The sequence below is a fragment of the Camponotus vicinus genome, unplaced genomic scaffold (assembly GCF_025532165.1).
Source record: "Camponotus vicinus isolate PSW18456_S1 unplaced genomic scaffold, iyCamVici1.0 SCAF_1, whole genome shotgun sequence".
Taxonomy (NCBI): domain Eukaryota; kingdom Metazoa; phylum Arthropoda; class Insecta; order Hymenoptera; family Formicidae; genus Camponotus; species Camponotus vicinus.
This window is the reverse complement of record NW_028141945.1, coordinates 33,184,585-33,198,105: the sequence shown is the minus strand read 5'-3', so window position 1 is coordinate 33,198,105 and position 13,521 is coordinate 33,184,585. Positions and strand designations below refer to the sequence as shown.

The window sequence follows — 13,521 nt, the reverse complement described above, 5'->3', positions numbered from 1 at the left end:
CCTTTTTTATTGAAATGTGATTACGAACGATTATATTTATAAATAATAAAATACATGCATTATTGGAGTTTGTGTTAAATGTGCGAACACATATAATTTGAGGTACCGTTCGCGCGCGCGAGACGAATCGAACCCGATATCAGCAAGATTTAAAAAATTTCAATTCGAACAGTGTGTAAAATAAAATAAATCAAATAATTTTAAACAATTAATTCTGGATTAATTCTCTAGATTCTTCTTATTCTTATAACGTTTAAATTAATAATTTCTTTTCTTTTAATCAATATCTTACTGATATAGGGGTACCCATTCGATTTGTCTCGAAATTTTTAAGTATTCACACATTTTATGTAACATTCATGTATAATTTCGCGTATATATAATATATAACATTATTAAAAATTATAAAAATATTTTGGATACGTGAATTTGTGCATGTATTTTATTATGCATATATATAAAATGGTATATATCTAAAAACTAATATTTTAAAATGGCGATGTCCAATACCTGCAAATAGTTTCTTAAAAGAAACTAAAAATTAATGTTAATATCCCCAGCACCTAGAAATAATTTTTCAAAAGAGACAAATTATATTAATTAAAAATATATTCGTTCGTAATCATTTTTATAAAAAAATTTATACAAATTAATTACAATATGAAATTACTTGAAAAATTAAAATTTATACACAACGCTATATCCATATTTAATCTACTATTAAATCTTTCTGGCATTATATATATAGACAATAATAATACCAATCCTAATAATGATAGAACATTCTTAACGAAGAAAAGAAAAGATACATTTCTCTCATCTAAATATATTATTTAAATTAATTCGACGTTAAAGAAGCGTATCGTCGTTGAATTACTACCGAAATCATTGCTTTCGGAAATTGCCAGGAAAACCTGGGATTAGTTCCTTCAATCTTACAATAAAAATTCTCAATTTTCAACAGGCCACCGAACTAGACGTCGCGAATGGATCTCACAAGAACCGGTGAGAAATAATTCTCCATGATGAAAATCGTTTCGGCGGTACGAGCCACGCAACTTTCATTAAAGTTTATTTAACGGAAGGAACAATGATAACTAATAAAATAACTCTTCAAAAATAACTCTTTTATTAAAACGACAATCTCGTCTAAGAACGCGAAAAAGAACGCGAGAAAAACACGGTGTTTTCGCAACGGTAATTTATTAATTTATTTATGAATATTTTCGGATACGAAAAAAAAAAGTTCGTAAATACAAATATAACTAAAAAAACAAATTATTAAATTCATAATAATTAATAATAATAATTACACATAATAATAATTAACTCGCGATTCTATAATATCGAAGGTGATCGTTAAATTTTATGAAGCTAATATTTAATCGTTGACTTATCACATCGAATCTTCCCTCTCTTATTCGACATTTCTTTATATTTAATTAGCAATATTTAGGAATATTATCTAGGAATATTATCTTAAGACGAGAGGGACAGTGATAAAATTCTTTTGTTAAAATGATAATCTTGTATAAGGACGCGAAGAGAACGCGGAAAGAACACGGTATTTTCGCAATCATAATTTAATAATTTATTTTAAGAATATTCAGTTCCGTGCGATATGGAATTCATAAATAAATAAAGCTAACGGAAAGCATATCATTAAATTTATAATAATTGACTCGCGATTCTGTAACGAAGGCGTCCGTCAAATTTTATAATGATTATATTTAATCATTAATTTAGCATTGAATTTTTACATTTTATATAAAAATTTTCCGAATTTATTAATGACTCTTTGACATGAAAATACAAACAGTTACTCTTTTATGAATATTTCAAAAATATATACTACAGAAACAAATACTTTAATTTAATGAATTACTATTATATGTTAATTACTATTATGTAATCATTATACGTATACTTTCGATAATTTTTCGTGTAATTTACATAAGAATTTACAATCGTAAATACAATTTCATATAATATAATTATAGTCATAATTGTATTGTATTTTACAATTAAAATATCAATGTTAGATTATAATTAAAATACAATTATAACTATTTATAATTTACAATTTACAATTTACAAATTTATGATACTATCAATATCAAATAATAATATTCCATTTATTCAAATATTTAATAACATCGATATAATAATTTGATATTGATAGCATTAACATTTGGATTAAATATTATATTTGATTTAATACACATATATTTTTAAGTTTTAAAATAAAATATACCATGTTAAGATTATTTAAACGTTAATAATTATGCAATATCTTTAATATTTCTGAAGATAATTTTGATAATTTAAATTTCACTTTTAAAACATTTTTATTTTTAAAACATGTTATATTTATTTTCACAACGTTTTTAAAAATAAATTTAACTTAATTAAAATAATTTTAATTTACCCCTAGGATTATTGGAATATTAAAAGAAAGAATCTTTCTTAATAGCTCTAACAACCCTACTATTAAAGGATTCTAATGATCTTAAGAGCCCTAACAACCCTAATATTAATAGAAGAATTCTAATGGTTTTTCTTAATAGCCTTAACAACCCTACTTCCTGATTAACTAAAATTATTCGAGATTTGAGGAACCTATCTCTAATCATCACCTCACCTAATCATGTATATATTTTAGTCACGTGCCCTAACCGCGTGTCCTAACCGCGTACCCTAACCGTACTCTTCAGGCCAGTTGAACCTACCTTTCGTTGATCCTGGCCACTTTCTTTCTCGATCTCTAATCAGAGATCGAAGAAGGAGATAATTACTCCTTCTTTTACCGGATAATTACCGGCAAAAGAGCGTGAAATATTTACGCTCATTTAGTAACAATCGTTCGATTTCACGATCGTTCGTTAAATATTGAATATAACTTTATTTTAACTCAAATAAAGCCAAATTACTACAAATTTCTATAAATTATATTTTATAATAAAATATAAAATTAATATGTGTATTTATGATATTACAAATTATTTAATTAATTAATCATTTGGCTTTATACTCAGTTAAAGTAAAGTTTAAAAATAATATCTACAAACAAATTCTACGATGGATGAGCTATGAGCAATTAGAAAATAAGTGCGTATTATAAGAATAAATTAGCATCAAAAATTGATAAAATTGATAATTGTTAATGCATGTCCTTTATTTAATAAATTAAACTCTTTAAAATCTCTTTAAAATCTTTATAATCTTTAAAATCTCTTTAACATCTTTATAAAAAAATCTTTTCTTGATCTCTTTTTTTTTTTAATTAATATTTCAATATATTTTCGCAATAGATGCAAAGCATAAGTTCGAAAGAACTTATTAAAATTATTTAATTTAATTTAATTAATTTAATTTAATTATTTAATTTAATTTATTTAATTTAATCCATCCTAGCTCATCCATTTTAAGGCAACGGATTTATCTACAATCTACAATCTACAATTTACATCTACATCTACATCTGCAATCTCTACAAATCCGTTACCTTAAAGTTAAATAAAAGTTTTTTTCACTCACCGGCACTGATGCGCAACAGCGGAGTTGTTGTTATCGAAGCTAGTTGTCTGTAACATACAAATATAAAATTCATTTATAATAATGCTCACAAAATGCAATTAATATTTAAAAAAATTTTTATCGCGCGGAATTTTATATCTGATGTGTAAAATAATAAACAGATAAACACGTATGGAAAAATTTTATAAATTTTTGAAACTGTTTTTTAAATGGAAAATTTTATGACTTTTATCAAAATCTTTCTCTTTAATTCATTTAAATAATAAGATCGAATTATTGTTGGTTTATAACAAGTTAACGATTTATAACAATTAATATATAAATAATAATATTCACCATCAGGTTGTTCCGCCGGTGCAGGATGCCTCTCCTAGGCCTGCTCCTCCTCTCAGATCATCAGGGTTGTTGCATCGATCTATAACATATAAAAAAAGATTCTAATGTAGCAGCGTTCAAAATAATTAATATTTCAAAAATTATTGTATACATCGAATTTTATATTCGATGCATATAATAATAGCAGATTAATAAAATAATTCTATAACTTTTAAAAAACATTACTAATAATTCTCTTATAACGTTATAAAAGCTTACACCTTTACAAGATTATAGCTTTAATTTAAAAATCTTTTTTTTTAATTCTCTCTTATTTAAATATAAATAAAAAAATATTAATAAAAACATCAAATTAATTGTTGCGATTAATTGTTTAATTTAAATTATAATAAATATATTTAATATTTAATATATAATACAATTACAAATTACAAATAAATAAATTGCTTACCAGAAGGTTGCTCTGCCGGAGCCTGATGCCTCTCCTAGGCCTCCTCCTCCTCTCAGTCTTAGACGCGCGATACTTAACGGCACTCCCGCACTCACGAGCAATATTTTTATATCGCTATTTTCGCTATTTTACGCGCGATACTTAACGATTTTCGCACTATTTCGATGCGATTAAAAATTTTATATTTGATCGCGCGATGTATATACTTAATATGCATATACATTGAACGGCACTCGCGGTTTCGGTACGAGCGAAAATCCCATTTCACTTACGAGAATCATCTTCGAGTCAACACGTCGGGAATGCAACGATACAACGAGCAAGGATTAAGCCCAAACCGGAAAGAAGACGAAACGATTGACGGAAATAGAGGAAAATGAAGTTCACCAGCTCTTTTTCGCGCATTATCCTATCTCGTATCGAACCTGGACCCGCTAAGCACGATTTCAGGTGCTCCGCCCGGACATATTATGCCTCTCGCGGTTGCTATATGCTACACCAGGCTAGTAGACGGCAAAAGAAGAGGATACCCACATTTTTTAAATGCTAACATTCAGCAATTTAGAAAATGGGGAGGCAACCCCTTTTACCGAGCGAAAATCGTGCCTAGGGGAATCCACTCGACTCCTCGACAGGGTTAACACACGCAGTGCATGTGGCTGTAGACGAGCAAAGAGAAGGGACCCATTGACGATCATTCCGAGCAATCGATCGAGTTCTAACTAATTCGGGCCGAATCACTTGACGAAGCACGAAGCGCGAGTGTACGTTGCATAACAACGTGTGCAAACTCGAAACATCCCAGTTAGTTGGCATCGAAAGTAGAGACTCGTAACAATAAATGAAATTGGGATTTTATATGAAAAAGTCCAAAAGTTCCGCGAAAACGCGACGACGCGAGAATACTACAACGCGAAAACGCGATAACGAAGCGCTTGCCGTCCGCGGCACGTTGACGGCATCGACGACGCGAAAGGGTACTTAGCTTCCCATTCAGGCACCTTAAGATTTATCATAAATAGAAAAATTTAAGATATACCTCAAGGCACCATCCAAGTACTAAGCCCTCCCACCGCGACAAGGTGTACCCCATGGGAGGGTTATATTATATATAATTTTATATATAATATAATATATAATTTATTTTGTAATATACTATATAAATTTTAATTCGCAAATATAAACGATAAATAAAAATATAAAAGATAAGAGAAAATCTATTATATAAAGCAATGTTCAAAATAATTGATTTTAAAACTAATTATTGCGCGCAATTAATTTTTACATTTTTACTTTTAAATAAATATATTTTAATGTTATAAATTACGTAATTACAAAATAATTTATATTTCTGAAATATAAACTTTTAAAAATATGATAAATAAAAAATTTCTATTTTTTAATATATGAAGTATTTAAATAAATATATAAATATGAAATATTTTGCAAAATGTAAGAAGTATCTGAAAATATAAATTAATAAACATTTTATAAATGTTTTAATTATTTTAAAATAAAATGGAATATTTTTTATAAGTATATGTATTATATATGTTACACAATTTAAAATCACTATTGAATCACAATCAAAGAAATAAAACGAAACGAGAAATATGTATATATTTTGAATATATTGTTACGTCCGCGGCAGCGACTTCGAGATATCGAAGCGCGTTCAACACAATGGGATACTCGCGGACCGCGTAAAATAAGACACTCTTAACGGAAATTAAGAACTTTAATTAGAAACACAGAATACACAAACAACAAATAATAACAGGGGAAATCTCGCGATAACAATTCGTAATGTAAAACGCGTCCGGATAGCTTGATTGTTATTCTTCGACTCAGCTGACCATCGTTGTTATACAACAATATATACTATTGATAAATAATTTATATATTATTGAGTTCGCGGAACGATATATATCGAACGCGCACGACACAATCGATCGGCACACGCTGACGTTCGCGCAGTAAATAATAACGCGGTTTAAGATATAAGAACTTTAATAAACCACGAGTAACATATAAGAATTCAGAATAATCGTAAAACGGATCACAGATAGACGCGCGTCCGCACAGCTTGACAGCTGGGCTCAGATTCTCTGACAGTCATTGTTTATAATAATATCTTGACAACGCGCGCGGAAATGATCTTCTTCCGTCGACGTACTTCCGCCGAAAGAATTCAACAGGTGGCGAATACATTCAGGGGGTTGGGACGCGGGGACGTAACAATATAATAAATAATGAATGTGATAAATAATTAAAATATTAATGACTTACATCATATCTTATTGATCCATCCATTTTCAAGACCTCCTTTTTTTCTTTTATTTTCTTCACTTTTTCCTCGTGGCAATCCAATCTTCGTTGCACTCATTTGAATTCCTCGTTGCACTTACACTCATTCACGAAAAGTTCCTCGTTGCACTTGTAATTGTGTTTAGAGAAAGAATTTGATAATATATGATACGTCTCACATCACTACTTCACTGCTCAAGAGCCACTGAGCGAATGATCGTAAGTCAGAAACATTACCGCGATACTGTTTATATCGCCAAGGTTGACTATGTAGAGAAAGAATTTGATAATATGTGAAACGTCTCTCACGTCGCTACTCAAAGTCACTGTGTGAATGATAATAAAGCCGTGTAGAATATTAACAATAGCGCGCGATACTGTTTATCAAGGTCGAACACGGTGTTATTGATAATTCTCTCGTTGCCGAAATATTTTCTGTAATATGAAATATTCGCTCGCGGAATATTAAATTATAGAAGTATTTTAATTTATTGATTAAGATTAATTGATTATTTATTAAACTATTCATCATAGTCTTTCGTTATGCTAATTATTTGCATTTATAATTCGATTGTTTTATATATATTTCGTGTTCCCTCATAATCCAAATTATGTTTAGATTGTCAAGTAAAATGGTAAAGTAACACGGATGAAATATATTTGACTTTAAGTATTAAAATAATAATTATTACCCGTAAAGATCGCAATAATCGAAATGATTATTTGATATTTTGGATTTGTATCACTTAATCGATTCTTGATTAAATTGTATACATCGTGAAATATGCATTTCGAGATCTATCGTCGCGACGTAATTTTACGTATTATTTAACATATATGAAATTAAGTATTAACCATATCAAATTATTTTTCAATGTACTTTATCAAATCAATCGCGTTTAGAAAAGGAATTTGACGGAGCTTCTCGCGTCATTTTTCTGCTCAAGTATCATTGCGCGAATGATAAGAACCATAACACTTTTAAATATCAATGCGTTATATGTTGCAAAGATCGAACGCGGTATTATTATTAATTTGTTGCAAAAATATTTTATATATTATGACATATATATCTACTCGATATATGAAACTAATGTAGAGAAGTATTTTAAATTATTAATTTATTATACGATTGATGTATCGTAAATCTTTTTGTTAATCACTCGATCATGTGATGTCACTGTCAGGCTAAAGAAACGATAACAAAATAAATGCATTTAGTCAAGTTAATAATTTTTGATTAATAATTTGTTTTCTGTGTATAATATATGTCTTAATTATTATATAGATAAAAGATTAAAATTAATTTTTTTAAGGGAGAGAGAGAGAGAGAGAGGAAGAGAGAATTATATATTAAAATAATTTTAAGTACTGTATTATATAATATCAATTACTAACAATACTTAGCCGTAAATTGAGCTTCGATGTTCATCAATTTTTTTAAGTAATTAGATTTTAATTAGTAATGCATATATAGAATTTGTCAAAATGATTCTTCTGAGGTATCAGTATATAAAGCTCCAAAAATGCTTCAAAAATACAGACATTGCAAAATATCTCAAATGCTTTTTTCTTTATATAAGATATGTTTTCGAAAGTTGAACTCTTCATATAGCAAACATATTTTATAATATTTTACTATAGTTTTTATAATAACAAAATATTACTAAATTATAAAATGTGACATAATTAAAAAATATTATTATTAACGGATCGTATATAATTGCAAGCTGTTTTTTCGTTCTTACTGTACATTTTTATCCAACGCATCCTCTTTTTCGAATCTTTAGATTGTCATGGATTGTTGCATTCTCAAGATCATAGGCACTTGTCGTGTTTCTTCCTTCTTATGATGTTTATCGTGATGATTAATACCTTCTAGCCATTTATATAGTTAGGAATTCTTAAAAAGTGTTCAAATCGCACAAAATCTTTTTTCTACTCTCTCAATTGCTATTTCTTTTACTTCTGATTTATTTAAAAATATTATATATAATATATATGTATTTTTGTGTATCTCTCTTAGTCTGACTCTTCCCCTTCGACCTGTCCGGCATGGGTGACCCTACCGGTAACTACCACCGTTATTCATGGTTTTATATTTAAGATCATAAATAAAATTTGGAAATGTTATACTACTATTAGTCGAACATAATCTTAAGACGCGATCGAAGATATTTAATATGATTAAATATAAGAATAGACACTGTATGAATACCAGCTTATGTTACCGCCGGCATAGCTCTCCGGATCATTAAAATACTCAAACCTCCTCATCCGGCAAATGCCTTCCTTAAGGTGGAGATACATCGAGGAGGAAAAATTTTTTTTATTTTTTTATTTTATTTTTATTTTCTTTTAATACAGAGTTTTCAAACAGAAAATATAATACATATATAAAATATATATTACATAATTATAATATATACAACGTAAATTACAATTAATTTGCAATTGCATAAAAAACATATTACAAAATATTAAATTATTAACTAACGTAAAAAATATTAACATAAACATACTAACATAAACATATTAAATTATTAATTAGCATAAAAATAATTACATTACAAATATATATATTACAAAATATATGACAAAATATAATACAAATTTAATATAAAATATAATTCAAAACTTAATACAAAATAATTTATTACATGGAATAATTTATTACACAAATATGTCCAAAATATATGTATAATATAAAATTTACTAAAAATTTTTACATAGTCCAGACGAGACTGATTAGCCATGATTAATTACGCGACATTTATTATTAATAATAGATATGCAATAATAGAATTTAATGTAACGTAATTATATGTAACGTAAATAATCGTGATCAAAAGAGTCATTAATAAAATTATTGATCGTTTCTACGATTGTAGAAGAAAGTATTTGCATTACTGGCGCATTTTGCGCGGACTTATTAAAGACAATATTCAAAGACATGGAAAGAGAGACAAAGCTTCGATGTATAAGTCAACGATTAAATTATAAGATAACGTTAAATTATAAGATCGCGATTTAAAATTCCCGAGAAAACGCGACGATTAAATAAATCGATAATATTCGGAATATCCGATTGCAATATGTATAATTTTTATAATATAATAATCGAAGCTTCAATAGACACTATAATCCCGCGCGATATAATTATAATCACATAAATGTAAAGATATTTCGACAGACAATTTGATGTCTGTAATATTTACGAATATAGTACTCACTGTCATTTACGAATCTTTACAAGATAAATCACGATTCGAATTCACGAGAAAACGCGACGAATAGATAAATCGATAATATGCGGAATATTTGATCGCGATACCTATAATTTTCATAATATAATAATCGAAGCTCTCAACAGACACGAGCGCGATATAATTATTGTCACGTAAATATAGAAAATCGAAGATGTTTCGACAAACATTTGAGGTCTGTAATGTTTGCGAATATACAATTCACCGACCGATATATTTGCGAATTTTTATAAGATAAATCGCGATTTATAATTCGCGATAAAACACGACGAATAAATAAATCGATAATATTCAAAATATTCAAATGCAGATACGCGAGTGACATACTAATATCCAATAAAAAGAAGAGCGATCTTAAAAATGGAGAACGATTAACTTCTTGTTTCTACAGCAGATTTCGCAAGATCAATCTGCGAAGAAAAGTTAAGTGATCCATTGAACGTCGGGAACTTCATTGTAGGAGGGAACGAATCCCGGATCTTCCGGACTATTCCCAATAGCAATGATTTCAGTAATAAATCAACGACAATTATCCCTCGTCATTATCTTCAATTCACGAAATTGACGATATTCACATCAGAAAACATGTTCTCACATTATTAAGAAATATATTTCTTTATTGACAAATAAATGGATATAACGATTTTTTTATAGAAATGTGATTACGAACGATTATATTTATAAATAATAAAATACATGCATCATTAGAGTTTGTGTTAAATGTGCGAACACATAATTTGGGGTACCGTTTGCGCGCGCGAGACGAATCGAACCCGATAACAGCAAGATTTAAAAAATTTCAATTCGAATAGTGTGCAAAATAAAATAAATGAAATAGTTTTAAATATATAATTAATTCTAGATTAATTCTCTAGATTCTTATTCTTATAACGTTTAAATTAATAATTTTTTTTCTTTTAATCAATATCTTACTGATATAGGGGTACCCATTCGATTCGTCTCTAAATTTTTAAGTATTCGCACATTTTATGTAACATTCATATATAATTTCGCGTTTATATAATATATCATATTAATAAAAATTATAAAAATATTTTAGATACGTTAATTTGTGCATGTATTTTATTATACATATATATAAAATAGTATATATCTAAAAACTAATATTCTAAAATGGCGATGGATGTCCAATACCTGCAAATAGTTTCTTAAAAGAAACTAAAAACTAATATTAATATCCCCAGTACCTAGAAATAATTTTTTCAAATGAGATAATTAATTAATAATTAATGAAATATATTCGTTCGTAATCATTTTTATCAAAAAGTTAGTAAAAACTAATTATAATATGAAATTATTTGAAAAATAGAAATTTATACACAATGCTATATCCATATTTAATCTACTATTCAACCTTTCTGACATTAGGCAATAATAATACCAATCCTAATAATGACAGAACATTTTTAACGAAGAAAAGAATAGATGCATTTCTCTCACATCTAAGTATATATTATTTAAATTAATTCGACTTTAAAGAAGCGTATGGCGTTCGTCGTTGAATGACTACCGAAATCATTGCTGTCGGAAATTGCCAGGAAAACCTGGGATTAGTTCCATTCCTATAATAAAAATCCCCAATTTTCAACAGGGCACCGGACTAGACGTCGCGAATGGATCTTACAAGAACCGATGAGAAATAATTCTCCATAATGAAAATCGTTTCGACTCCTCGGCGGTACGAGTCACGCAACTTTCATTAACGCTTATCTAACGATAGGAACAACGATAACTCTTTTATTAATCTCGTATAAGAACACGAAAAGAACGCGGGAAAAACACGGTGTTTTCGCAACCGTAATTTATTAATTTATTTATGAATATTTTCCGATACGAAATTCGTAAATACACAAATATAACCGAAGAAATTATTAAATTCATAATAATTAACTCGCGATTCTATAATATCGAAGGTGATCGTTAAATTTTGTGAAGCTAATATTTCGTAATAATCGTTGACTTATCACATCGAATCTTCACATTCTTATTCCATATTTCTTTATATTTAATTAACAATATTTAGCAATATTATTTGACGAGAGAGACAGCGATAAGATTCTTTATTAATTCAATCTCGTTTAAAAACTCAAAAAGAACGTGGAAAGAGCACGGTATTTTCATAATCATAATTTATTAATTTATTTTACGATTATTTAGTTACGCGCGATATGGAATTCATAAATAGATAAATCTAACGGAAAGCATATCATTAAATTTATAATAATTTGACTCGCGATTCTATAACGAAGGCGTTCGTCAAATTTTGTAAAACTTATATTCGATCATTAATTTAGCACCAAATTTTTACATTTTATATAAATTTTATAAAAATTTTCCGAATTTATTAGTGACTCTTTGATATGAAAATATGAACAGTTACTCTTTTATGAATATTTCAAAAATATATACTATAGAATCAAATATGTTAATTTAATGAAATTACTATTATATTATCATTATACGTATACTTTCGATAATTTTCGTGTAATTTACATAAGAATGTATTTACGTAATTTACAATCGTAAATACAATTTCATATACTATAATTATAGTTATAATTGTATTTTATACACATTTATGTCAATAATTAAAAATATCAATATTAGATTATAATTAATATACAATTATAACTATTTACAATTTACAAAACACAATTTACTAATTACAAATTACAATTTACAAAATACAATTTATGTTATCAATATCAAATAAATGTACTTGATTTATTCAAATGTTTAATAACATAAATAATTTGATATTGACAGCATTAACATTTGGACTTAATATTATAGCTATATATTAATTTACACATATATATGATATATTTTTAATTTTTAAAACAAAATATAACATGTTAAAATTTTATCTTGAACATTTATAATTATGCAATTTGTTTAATATTGTTGAAAGTAATTTTGATAATTTAAATTTCATTTTTAAAACTTTTTAAAAGTAAATTCAATTCGCGCATAATTAGTTAAATGAAATAAAATGAATCTTAAGACTTTACAATTTTAAATATAATTATAAAATCACGTTGTTCGCCACTTAATAGAGAATAACGGAACGAATGATTTTACCAAAGTTCCTCTCTAATAATTTAACTATCTAACTATATCTCTAACTATCGATGTATTAGTAGAGTTTAATAAGATTTATATAATGATTTAAACAATCGCGATTAATCATCAATAAAATTATCCATCATCTTTTTAAGTAGTAAAAAAAAATATTTGGATTACTAGCGTAGACTATGAAAGATAATATTCAAAGACGTGGAAAGACAGACAAAGTTTCGACGTATAAATCAACGATTAAATTATAAGATAATATTAAGATAAATCGCGATTTAAAATTCCCGAGAAAACGCGACGACTAAATAAATCGATAATATTCGGAATATCTGATTGCGATATGTATATGTATATGTATATCTTATATATGTATATCTTTTATTTTTTATTTATAACATAATAATCGAAGCTCTCAACAGACACGAGCGCGATATAATTATTATCACGTAAATATAGAAAATCGAAAATATCTCGACAATCATTTGAGGTCTGTAATGTTTGCAAATATACAATTTACCGACCGAATTA

The 13,521-nt window shown here is 27.4% G+C and overlaps 1 long non-coding RNA gene across 1 annotated transcript; it reads right to left on the bottom strand.

The window, feature by feature from the left end:
• Nucleotides 1-3,415: 3,415 nt before the first annotated feature.
• LOC145963374 (uncharacterized) lies at nucleotides 3,416-4,752 on the bottom strand. The gene is made up of 3 exons (XR_014436206.1): nucleotides 4,325-4,752; nucleotides 3,874-3,952; nucleotides 3,416-3,584 (listed from the first exon to the last, which is right to left on the bottom strand). It is a non-coding gene; the product is annotated as an uncharacterized LOC145963374 (long non-coding RNA).
• Nucleotides 4,753-13,521: the final 8,769 nt, after the last annotated feature.